This window comes from Callionymus lyra, unplaced genomic scaffold (assembly GCF_982586985.1).
Source record: "Callionymus lyra unplaced genomic scaffold, fCalLyr1.hap1.1 HAP1_SCAFFOLD_85, whole genome shotgun sequence".
In the NCBI taxonomy this organism is placed as follows: Eukaryota; Metazoa; Chordata; class Actinopteri; order Syngnathiformes; family Callionymidae; genus Callionymus; species Callionymus lyra.
The window spans coordinates 47,501-60,000 of NW_028258584.1; the positions used below are offsets into that span (position 1 = coordinate 47,501).

Below are 12,500 nucleotides of genomic sequence, written 5' to 3' on the forward strand. Positions count from 1 at the left end.
TCCGCGGATGCACATCGCTCCTGCCTCACCGCGAGGCCGAGTTAACGGCCAAGGGGACGGCGGCGAAGGCGCGCGTGTAGAACCACTGGGTCAGACGGGACGCCTCGGTCTCACTGGAGGTTTCGGCAGAGGTGGCAAGCCACAACGCTTGATCGGACCCGCTAAGTCCGGAGGAACCGTCCGCCCGCAATGGGTGGGGGCCCTCCGATGGCGGGTCACGTTGGCAGATCGGTCATCGGTGTAGGTGGTATCACAGTGCGTCCATGACGCGCGAAGGTCGGCTTGAGCCTGAGCTCTTTCCCCGCCGCCTGCGCTGGAGCTCGATACTCTGTCCAAGTATCCTTCGCTCCTATTAACCTCTAGGTGGTTGCGCTCGTGACATCAAAAAGACCACTTTTTGAAGAGCAGTCACACTCGGAAAAAATTTCTTTCGTCAGGCAAAAGAACCAGAGTTCTCCGCGGCCATCCACTCCAACCTTGTCCGACTTTGAGGCACCAGGCTCGGCCACCCTCCGAGCCTTTTCCTTCCCTCTCCTGTTATGGTGCCTCCCTATTAACCTCTAGGTGGTTGCGCTCGTGACATCAAAAAGACCACTTTTTGAGGAGCAGTCACACTCGGAAAAAATTTCTTTCGTCAGGCAAAAGAACCAGAGTTCTCCGCGGCCATCCACTCCAACCTTGTCCGACTTTGAGGCACCAGGCTCGGCCACCCTCCGAGCCTTTTCCTTCCCTCTCCTGTTATGGTGCCTCCCTATTAACCTCTAGGTGGTTGCGCTCGTGACATCAAAAAGACCACTTTTTGAAGAGCAGTCACACTCGGAAAAAATTTCTTTCGTCAGGCAAAAGAACCAGAGTACTCCGCGTCCATCCACTCCAACCTTGTCCGACTTTGAGGCACCAGGCTCGGCCACCCTCCGAGCCTTTTCCTTCCCTCTCCTGTTATGGTGCCTCCCTATTAACCTCTAGGTGGTTGCGCTCGTGACATCAAAAAGACCACTTTTTGAGGAGCAGTCACACTCGGAAAAAATTTCTTTCGTCAGGCAAAAGAACCAGAGTTCTCCGCGGCCATCCACTCCAACCTTGTCCGACTTTGAGGCACCAGGCTCGGCCACCCTCCGAGCCTTTTCCTTCCCTCTCCTGTTATGGTGCCTCCCTATTAACCTCTAGGTGGTTGCGCTCGTGACATCAAAAAGACCACTTTTTGCAGAGCAGTCACACTCGGAAAAAATTTATTTCGTCAGGCAAAAGAACCAGAGTTCTCCGCGGCCATCCACTCCAACCTTGTCCGACTTTGAGGCACCAGGCTCGGCCACCCTCCGAGCCTTTTCACTCCCTCTCCTGTTATGGTGCCTCCCTATTAACCTCTAGGTGGTTGCGCTCGTGACATCAAAAAGACCACTTTTTGAGGAGCAGTCACACTCGGAAAAAATTTCTTTCGTCAGGCAAAAGAACCAGAGTTCTCCGCGGCCATCCACTCCAACCTTGTCCGACTTTGAGGCACCAGGCTCGGCCACCCTCCGAGCCTTTTCACTCCCTCTCCTGTTATGGTGCCTCCCTATTAACCTCTAGGTGGTTGCGCTCGTGACATCAAAAAGACCACTTTTTGCAGAGCAGTCACACTCGGAAAAAATTTCTTTCGTCAGGCAAAAGAACCAGAGTTTTCAGCGGTCATCCACTCCAACCTTGTCCGATTTTGAGGCACCAGGCTCGGCCACCCTCCGAGCCTTTTCCTTCCCTCTCCTGTTATGGTGCCTCCCTATTAACCTCTAGGTGGTTGCGCTCGTGACATCAAAAAGACCACTTTTTGCAGAGCAGTCACACTCGGAAAAAATTTCTTTCGTCAGGCAAAAGAACCAGAGTTTTCAGCGGCCATCCACTCCAACCTTGTCCGATTTTGAGGCACCAGGCTCGGCCACCCTCCGAGCCTTTTCACTCCCTCTCCTGTTATGGTGCCTCCCTATTAACCTCTAGGTGGTTGCGCTCGTGACATCAAAAAGACCACTTTTTGCAGAGCAGTCACACTCGGAAAAAATTTCTTTCGTCTGGCAAAAGAACCAGAGTGTTCAGCGGTCATCCACTCCAACCTTGTCCGATTTTGAGGCACCAGGCTCGGCCACCCTCCGAGCCTTTTCACTCCCTCTCCTGTTATGGTGCCTCCCTATTAACCTCTAGGTGGTTGCGCTCGTGACATCAAAAAGACCACTTTTTGCAGAGCAGTCACACTCGGAAAAAATTTCTTTCGTCTGGCAAAAGAACCAGAGTTTTCAGCGGTCATCCACTCCAACCTTGTCCGACTTTGAGGCACCAGGCTCGGCCACCCTCCGAGCCTTTTCACTCCCTCTCCTGTTATGGTGCCTCCCTATTAACCTCTAGGTGGTTGCGCTCGTGACATCAAAAAGACCACTTTTTGCAGAGCAGTCACACTCGGAAAAAAATTTCTTTCGTCAGGCAAAAGAACCAGAGTTTTCAGCGGTCATCCACTCCAACCTTGTCCGATTTTGAGGCACCAGGCTCGGCCACCCTCCGAGCCTTTTCACTCCCTCTCCTGTTATGGTGCCTCCCTATTAACCTCTAGGTGGTTGCGCTCGTGACATCAAAAAGACCACTTTTTGCAGAGCAGTCACACTCGGAAAAAATTTCTTTCGTCTGGCAAAAGAACCAGAGTTTTCAGCGGTCATCCACTCCAACCTTGTCCGATTTTGAGGCACCAGGCTCGGCCACCGTCCGAGCCTTTTCACTCCCTCTCCTGTTATGGTGCCTCCCTATTAACCTCTAGGTGGTTGCGCTCGTGACATCAAAAAGACCACTTTTTGCAGAGCAGTCACACTCGGAAAAAATTTCTTTCGTCTGGCAAAAGAACCAGAGTTTTCAGCGGTCATCCACTCCAACCTTGTCCGATTTTGAGGCACCAGGCTCGGCCACCCTCCGAGCCTTTTCACTCCCTCTCCTGTTATGGTGCCTCCCTATTAACCTCTAGGTGGTTGCGCTCGTGACATCAAAAAGACCACTTTTTTCAGAGCAGTCACACTCGGGAAAAATTTCTTTCGTCTGGCAAAAGAACCAGAGTTTTCAGCGGTCATCCACTCCAACCTTGTCCGATTTTGAGGCACCAGGCTCGGCCACCCTCCGAGCCTTTTCACTCCCTCTCCTGTTATGGTGCCTCCCTATTAACCTCTAGGTGGTTGCGCTCGTGACATCAAAAAGACCACTTTTTTCAGAGCAGTCACACTCGGGAAAAATTTCTTTCGTCTGGCAAAAGAACCAGAGTTATCAGCGGTCATCCACTCCAACCTTGTCCGACGTTGAGGCACCGATGTCGGCCAAGTTCTGAGCGTTCCACCGCCGAATGCCACTGGTCCTCAACACAGCGGACTTCCAATCCAACCTTGTCCGACTTTGAGGCACCGAAGTCGGCCTCAGCCCGAGCCTTCCCCCGCCGACCTCACTGGAGCCCGCCATCCAGGGACCGGCGGAGGTCGCCCGCATGACCGCGGCAAAGTGTCTCAAAGTCGGGCACGACCGCTCGAGTCACCCGCCAACCCGGTCCGGGGCACCTCCAGGGACCGGCGGAGGTCGCCCGCATGACCGCGGCAAAGTGTCTCAAAGTCGGGCATGACCGCTTGAGTCACCCGCCAACCCGGTCCGGGGCACCTCCAGGGACCGGCGGAGGACGCCCGCATGACCGCGACAAAGTGTCTCAAAGTCGGGCACGACCGCTCGAGTCACCCGCCAACCCGGTCCGGGGCACCTCCAGGGACCGGCGGAGGACGCCCGCATGACCGCGACAAAGTGTCTCAAAGTCGGGCACGACCGCTCGAGTCACCCGCCAACCCGGTCCGGGGCACCTCCAGGGACCGGCGGAGGACGCCCGCATGACCGCGACAAAGTGTCTCAAAGTCGGGCACGACCGCTCGAGTCACCCGCCAACCCGGTCCGGGGCACCTCCAGGGACCGGCGGAGGACGCCCGCATGACCGCGACAAAGTGTCTCAAAGTCGGGCATGACCGCTCGAGTCACCCGCCAACCCGGTCCGGGGCACCTCCAGGGACCGGCGGAGGACGCCCGCATGCCCGCGACAAAGTGTCTCAAAGTCGGGCACGACCGCTCGAGTCACCCGCCAACCCGGTCCGGGGCACCTCCAGGGACCGGCGGAGGACGCCCGCATGACCGCGACAAAGTGTCTCAAAGTCGGGCACGACCGTTCGAGTCACCCGCCAACCCGGTCCGGGGCACCTCCGGGGACCGGCGGAGGTCGCTCGCATGACCGCGACAAAGTGTCTCAAAGTCGGGCACGACCGCTCGAGTCACCCGCCAACCCGGTCCGGGGCACCTCCAGGGACCGGCGGAGGATGCCCGCATGACCGCGACAAAGTGTCTCAAAGTCGGGCACGACCGCTCGAGTCACCCGCCAACCCGGTCCGGGGCACCTCCAGGGACCGGCGGAGGACGCCCGCATGACCGCGACAAAGTGTCTCAAAGTCGGGCATGACCGTTCGAGTCACCCGCCAACCCGGTCCGGGGCACCTCCAGGGACCGGCGGAGGACGCCCGCATGACCGCGACAAAGTGTCTCAAAGTCGGGCATGACCGCTCGAGTCACCCGCCAACCCGGTCCGGGGCACCTCCGGGGACCGGCGGAGGACGCCCGCATGACCGCGACAAAGTGTCTCAAAGTCGGGCACGACCGCTCGAGTCACCCGCCAACCCGGTCCGGGGCACCTCCGGGGAGCAGTGGAGGTCGCTCGCATGACCGCGACAAAGTGTCTCAAAGTCGGGCATGACCGCTCGAGTCGCCCGCCATCCCGGTCCGGAGCTCAACACTTTGTCGTTTTTTCCACTCCCTCCCCATTAACCTCTAGGTGGTTGCGCTCGTGACATCAAAAAGACCACTTTTTGCAGAGCAGTCACACTCGGAAAAAATTCGTTTCGTCTGGCAAAAGAACCAGAGTTCTCAGCGGGCTTCCAGTCCAACCTTGTCCGATTTTGAGGCACCAGGCTCGGCCACAGTCCGAGCCCATTCACTCCCTCCCCTGTTGTACTCGCTCCCTATTAACCTCTAGGTGGTTGCGCTCGTGACATCAAAAAGACCACTTTTTGAGGAGCAGTCACACTTAGGAAAAATCCGTTTGCGCTCACACCATCCCTCCCCATTAACCTCTAGGTGGTTGCGCTCGTGACATCAAAAAGACCACTTTTTGAGGAGCAGTCACACTTAGGAAAAATCCGTTTGCGCTCACACCATCCCTCCCCATTAACCTCTAGGTGGTTGCGCTCGTGACATCAAAAAGACCACTTTTTGAGGAGCAGTCAGACACCGAGGTTTTCTGGATTTATGTCCGTTTTCCTGGTTCTCTGACTCGGGCACCTTGTGACCGACATCCCCCCCTTCCCTGGTTCTATTTTGCCGATACTTTGGTGAGTTTTCTACCCGCAAACCAAGCCCCCCAAGCCCGCCGCCTGGTGGGGGAAGAGGCCCCCTGGTCCCGGTTCTATTTTAGGACACTTTGGTGAGTTTTCTACCCGCAAACCAAGCCCCCCAAGCCCGCCGCCTGGTGGGGGAAGATGCCCCCTGGTCCCGGTTCTATTTTAGGACACTTTGGTGAGTTTTCTACCCGCAAACCAAGCCCCCCAAGCCCGCCGCCTGGTGGGGGAACATGCCCCCTGGTCCCGGTTCTATTTTAGGACACTTTGGTGAGTTTTCTACCCGCAAACCAAGCCCCCCAAGCCCGCCGCCTGGTGGGGGAACATGCCGCCTAGCCCGGTTCTATTTTAGGTCACTTTGGTGAGTTTTCTACCCGCAAACCAAGCCCCCCAAGCCCGCCGCCTGGTGGGGGAAGAGGCCCCCTGGTCCCGGTTCTATTTTAGGTCACTTTGGTGAGTTTTCTACCCGCAAACCAAGCCCCCCAAGCCCGCCGCCTGGTGGGGGAAGAGGCCCCCTGGTCCCGGTTCTATTTTAGGACACTTTGGTGAGTTTTCTACCCGCAAACCAAGCCCCCCAAGCCCGCCGCCTGGTGGGGGAACATGCCCCCTGGTCCCGGTTCTATTTTAGGACACTTTGGTGAGTTTTCTACCCGCAAACCAAGCCCCCCAAGCCCGCCGCCTGGTGGGGGAACATGCCCCCTGGTCCCGGTTCTATTTTAGGACACTTTGGTGAGTTTTCTACCCGCAAACCAAGCCCCCCAAGCCCGCCGCCTGGTGGGGGAACATGCCGCCTAGCCCGGTTCTATTTTAGGTCACTTTGGTGAGTTTTCTACCCGCAAACCAAGCCCCCCAAGCCCGCCGCCTGGTGGGGGAGCATGCCCCCTGGTCCCGGTTCTATTTTAGGACACTTTGGTGAGTTTTCTACCCGGAAACCAAGCCCCCCAAGCCCGCCACCTGGTGGGGGAAGAGGCCCCCTGGTCCCGGTTCTATTTTAGGACACTTTGGTGAGTTTTCTACCCACACTGCATGTCCCCAAATGCCGCCATCTGGTGGGGGAACATGCCGCCTGCACCGGTTCTATTTTAAGTCACTTTGGTGAGTTTTCTGCCCACACTACGGGTCCCCAAATGCCGCCATCTGGTGGGGGAACATGCCGCCTGCACCGGTTCTATTTTAAGTCACTTTGGTGAGTTTTCTGCCCACACTACGGCTCCCCAAATGCCGCCATCTGGTGGGGGAACATGCCGCCTGCACCGGTTCTATTTTAAGTCACTTTGGTGAGTTTTCTGCCCACACTACGGGTCCCCAAATGCCGCCATCTGGTGGGGGAACATGCCGCCTGCACCGGTTCTATTTTAAGTCACTTTGGTGAGTTTTCTGCCCACACTACGGCTCCCCAAATGCCGCCATCTGGTGGGGGAACATGCCGCCTGCACCGGTTCTATTTTAAGTCACTTTGGTGAGTTTTCTGCCCACACTACGGGTCCCCAAATGCCGCCATCTGGTGGGGGAACATGCCGCCTGCACCGGTTCTATTTTAAGTCACTTTGGTGAGTTTTCTACCCACACTACGGGTCCCCAAATGCCGCCATCTGGTGGGGGAACATGCCGCCTGCACCGGTTCTATTTTAAGTCACTTTGGTGAGTTTTCTACCCACACTACGGGTCCCCAAATGCCGCCATCTGGTGGGGGAACATGCCGCCTGCACCGGTTCTATTTTAAGTCACTTTGGTGAGTTTTCTGCCCACACTACGGGTCCCCAAATGCCGCCATCTGGTGGGGGAACATGCCGCCTGCACCGGTTCTATTTTAGGTCACTTTTCTCACTTTCTGACCCACAAATAATGCCCCAAATGCCGCCGCCTGGTGGGGGGAACTGCCGCCTAGTCCCGGTTCTATTTTAGGTCACTTTTCTCACTTTCTGACCCACAAATAATGCCCCAAATGCCGCCGCCTGGTGGGGGGAACTGCCGCCTAGTCCCGGTTCTATTTTAGGTCACTTTTCTCACTTTCTGACCCACAAATAATGCCCCAAATGCCGCCGCCTGGTGGGGGGAACTGCCGCCTAGTCCCGGTTCTATTTTAGGTCACTTTTCTCACTTTCTGACCCACAAATAATGCCCCAAATGCCGCCGCCTGGTGGGGGGAACTGCCGCCTAGTCCCGGTTCTATTTTAGGTCACTTTTCTCACTTTCTGACCCACAAATAATGCCCCAAATGCCGCCGCCTGGTGGGGGGAACTGCCGCCTAGTCCCGGTTCTATTTTAGGTCCCTTTTCTCACTTTCTGACCCACAAATAATGCCCCAAATGCCGCCGCCTGGTGGGGGGAACTGCCGCCTAGTCCCGGTTCTATTTTAGGTCACTTTTCTCACTTTCTGACCCACAAATAATGCCCCAAATGCCGCCGCCTGGTGGGGGGAACTGCCGCCTAGTCCCGGTTCTATTTTAGGTCACTTTTCTCACTTTCTGACCCACAAATAATGCCTCAAATGCCGCCGCCTGGTGGGGGGAACTGCCGCCTAGTCCCGGTTCTATTTTAGGTCACTTTTCTCACTTTCTGACCCACAAATAATGCCCCAAATGCCGCCGCCTGGTGGGGGGAACTGCCGCCTAGTCCCGGTTCTATTTTAGGTCACTTTTCTCACTTTCTGACCCACAAATAATGCCCCAAATGCCGCCGCCTGGTGGGGGGAACTGCCGCCTAGTCCCGGTTCTATTTTAGGTCACTTTTCTCACTTTCTGACCCACAAATAATGCCTCAAATGCCGCCGCCTGGTGGGGGGAACTGCCGCCTAGTCCCGGTTCTATTTTAGGTCACTTTTCTCACTTTCTGACCCACAAATAATGCCCCAAATGCCGCCGCCTGGTGGGGGGAACTGCCGCCTAGTCCCGGTTCTATTTTAGGTCACTTTTCTCACTTTCTTACCCACAAATAATGCCCCAAATGCCGCCGCCTGGTGGGGGGAACTGCCGCCTAGTCCCGGTTCTATTTTAGGTCACTTTTCTCACTTTTCTACCCACAAATAATGGCAAAAAAAAATGCTTACAGCACCCAGTATTCCCAGGCGGTCTCCCATCCAAGTACTAACTGGGCCCGACCCTGCTTGGCTTCCGAGATCAGACGAGATCGGGCTCATTCAGGGTGGTGTGGCCGTAAGCGAGGGAAGCGCTTGTGAAATGCCCCAAAGTGTTGAAAATGTTCCCCAGGCCCCTGGTTCCCCATCCCCGCAGGAGGAGGCTCCCCAGGCCCCCTGGTTCCCCATCCCCGCAGGAGGAGGCTCCCCAGGCCCCCTGGTGCAGGAGGAGGCTCCCCAGGCCCCCTGGTGCAGGAGGAGGCTCCCCAGGCCCCTGGTTCCCCATCCCCGCAGGAGGAGGCTCCCCAGGCCCCCTGGTTCCCCATCCCCGCAGGAGGAGGCTCCCCAGGCCCCCTGGTGCAGGAGGAGGCTCCCCAGGCCCAATGGTTCCCCATCACCGCAGGAGGAGGCTCCCCAGGCCCCCTGGTTCCCCATGCCCGCAGGAGGAGGCTCCCCAGGCCCCCTGGTTCTCTATGCCCGCAGGAGGAGGCTCCCCAGGCCCCCTGCTTCTCCATCCCCGCAGGAGGAGGCTCCCCAGGCCCCATGGTTCCCCATCACCGCAGGAGGAGGCTCCCCAGGCCCCCTGGTTCCCCATCCCCGCAGGAGGAGGCTCCCCAGGCCCCATGGTTCCCCATCACCGCAGGAGGAGGCTCCCCAGGCCCCCTGGTTCCCCATCCCCGCAGGAGGAGGCTCCCCAGGCCCCCTGGTGCAGGAGGAGGCTCCCCAGGCCCCCTGGTTCCCCATCCCCGCAGGAGGAGGCTCCCCAGGCCCCCTGGTTCTCCATGCCCGCAGGAGGAGGCTCCCCAGGCCCCCTGGTTCCCCATCCCCGCAGGAGGAGGCTCCCCAGGCCCCATGGTTCCCCATCACCGCAGGAGGAGGCTCCCCAGGCCCCCTGGTTCCCCATCCCCGCAGGAGGAGGCTCCCCAGGCCCCCTGGTGCAGGAGGAGGCTCCCCAGGCCCCCTGGTTCCCCATCCCCGCAGGAGGAGGCTCCCCAGGCGCCCTGGTTCTCCATCCCCGCAGGAGGAGGCTCCCCAGGCCCCCTGGTTCTCCATGCCCGCAGGAGGAGGCTCCCCAGGCCCCCTGGTTCTCCATCCCCGCAGGAGGAGGCTCCCCAGGCCCCCTGGTTCTCCATCCCCGCAGGAGGAGGCTCCCCAGGCCCCCTGGTTCTCCATCCCCGCAGGAGGAGGCTCCCCAGGCCCCCTGGTTCTCCATCCCCGCAGGAGGAGGCTCCCCAGGCCCCCTGGTTCTCCATCCCCGCAGGAGGAGGCCCCCCAGGCCCCTGGTTCCCCATCCCCGCAGGAGGAGGCTCCCCAGGCCCCCTGGTTCTCCATGCCCGCAGGAGGAGGCTCCCCAGGCCCCCTGGTTCTCCATCCCCGCATGAGGAGGCTCCCCAGGCCCCTGGTTCTCCATGCCCGCAGGAGGAGGCTCCCCAGGCCCCCTGGTTCTCCATGACCGCAGGAGGAGGCTCCCCAGGCCCCCTGGTTCTCCATCCCCGCAGGAGGAGGCTCCCCAGGCCCCCTGGTTCCCCATCCCCGCAGGAGGAGGCTCCCCAGGCCCCCTGGTGCAGGAGGAGGCTCCCCAGGCCCAATGGTTCCCCATCACCGCAGGAGGAGGCTCCCCAGGCCCCCTGGTTCCCCATGCCCGCAGGAGGAGGCTCCCCAGGCCCCCTGGTTCTCTATGCCCGCAGGAGGAGGCTCCCCAGGCCCCCTGGTTCTCCATCCCCGCAGGAGGAGGCCCCCCAGGCCCCTGGTTCCCCATCCCCGCAGGAGGAGGCTCCCCAGGCCCCCTGGTTCTCCATGCCCGCAGGAGGAGGCTCCCCAGGCCCCTGGTTGGGAGAGGGGGAAAAAGAGCAAAGTGTTTAAAAATGCCCCAAAGTGTTGAAAATGTTCCCCAGGCCCCTGGTTCCCCATCCCCGCAGGAGGAGGCTCCCCAGGCCCCCTGGTTGGGAGAGGGGGAAAAAGAGCAAAGTGTTTAAAAATGCCCCAAAGTGTTGAAAATGTTCCCCAGGCCCCTGGTTCCCCATCCCCGCAGGAGGAGGCTCCCCAGGCCCCCTGGTTGGGAGAGGGGGAAAAAGAGCAAAGTGTTTAAAAATGCCCCAAAGTGTTGAAAATGTTCCCCAGGCCCCTGGTTCCCCATCCCCGCAGGAGGAGGCTCCCCAGGCCCCCTGGTTGGGAGAGGGGAAAAAAAGAGCAAAGTGTTTAAAAATGCCCCAAAGTGTTGAAAATGTTCCCCAGGCCCCTGGTTCCCCATCCCCGCAGGAGGAGGCTCCCCAGGCCCCCTGGTTGGGAGAGGGGGATAAAGAGCAAAGTGTTTAAAAATGCCCCAAAGTGTTGAAAATGTTCCCCAGGCCCCTGGTTCCCCATCCCCGCAGGAGGAGGCTCCCCAGGCCCCCTGGTTGGGAGAGGGAAAAAAAAGAGCAAAGTGTTTAAAAATGCCCCAAAGTGTTGAAAATGTTCCCCAGGCCCCTGGTTCCCCATCCCCGCAGGAGGAGGCTCCCCAGGCCCCCTGGTTGGGAGAGGGGGAAAAAGAGCAAAGTGTTTAAAAATGCCCCAAAGTGTTGAAAATGTTCCCCAGGCCCCTGGTTCCCCATCCCCGCAGGAGGAGGCTCCCCAGGCCCCCTGGTTGGGAGAGGGGAAAAAAAGAGCAAAGTGTTTAAAAATGCCCCAAAGTGTTGAAAATGTTCCCCAGGCCCCTGGTTCCCCATCCCCGCAGGAGGAGGCTCCCCAGGCCCCCTGGTTGGGAGAGGGGGAAAAAGAGCAAAGTGTTTAAAAATGCCCCAAAGTGTTGAAAATGTTCCCCAGGCCCCTGGTTCCCCATCCCCGCAGGAGGAGGCTCCCCAGGCCCCCTGGTTGGGAGAGGGGAAAAAAAGAGCAAAGTGTTTAAAAATGCCCCAAAGTGTTGAAAATGTTCCCCAGGCCCCTGGTTCCCCATCCCCGCAGGAGGAGGCTCCCCAGGCCCCCTGGTTGGGAGAGGGGAAAAAAAGAGCAAAGTGTTTAAAAATGCCCCAAAGTGTTGAAAATGTTCCCCAGGCCCCTGGTTCCCCATCCCCGCAGGAGGAGGCTCCCCAGGCCCCCTGGTTGGGAGAGGGGAAAAAAAGAGCAAAGTGTTTAAAAATGCCCCAAAGTGTTGAAAATGTTCCCCGGCCTCCTGGTACCCCATCCCCGCATGAGGATGTCACCCAGGCCCCTGGTTCTCCATCCCCGCAGGAGGAGGGATTGTGGGTGGGAGAGGGAAAAAAAGGCTAAAGTGTTTAAAAATGCCCCAAAGTGTTGAAAATGTTCCCCGGCCTCCTGGTACCCCATCCCCGCATGAGGATGTCACCCAGGCCCCTGGTTCTCCATCCCCGCAGGAGGAGGGATTGTGGGTGGGAGAGGGAAAAAAAAGAGCAAAGTGTTTAAAAATGCCCCAAAGTGTTGAAAATGTTCCCCAGCCTCCTGGTAGCCCATCCCCGCATGAGGATGTCACCCAGGCCCCTGGTTCTCCATCCCCGCAGGAGGAGGGATTGTGGGTGGGAGAGGGAAAAAAAGGCTAAAGTGTTTAAAAATGCCCCAAAGTGTTGAAAATGTTCCCCGGCCTCCTGGTACCCCATCCCCGCATGAGGATGTCACCCAGGCCCCTGGTTCTCCATCCCCGCAGGAGGAGGGATTGTGGGTGGGAGAGGGAAAAAAAGAGCAAAGTGTTTGAAAATGCCCCAAAGTGTTGAAAATGTTCCCCGGCCTCCTGGTACCCCATCCCCGCCTGAGGATGTCACCCAGGCCCCTGGTTCTCCATCCCCGCAGCAGGAGGGATTGTGGGTGGGAGAGGGAAAAAAAGGCTAAAGTGTTTAAAAAGAATAGCCCAAAGTGTTGAAAATGTTCCCCGGCCTCCTGGTACCCCATCCCCGCAGCACACCACACCACACAACCCCCCATGCCTCCTGGTCCCTCACACTCAGTCACTCACCCAGCCACCCACCCACCCAAGCACCCACTCATCTCCCCCTCCCTCACGCCGCCCTCCTGGT

At 58.6% G+C, this 12,500-nt stretch overlaps 1 non-coding gene across 1 annotated transcript; it reads right to left on the reverse strand.

The window, feature by feature from the left end:
- Positions 1-8,462: 8,462 nt before the first annotated feature.
- LOC148058359 (5S ribosomal RNA) lies at positions 8,463-8,581 on the reverse strand. Its single transcript, XR_015709917.1, has one exon. It is a non-coding gene; the product is annotated as a 5S ribosomal RNA (ribosomal RNA).
- Positions 8,582-12,500: the final 3,919 nt, after the last annotated feature.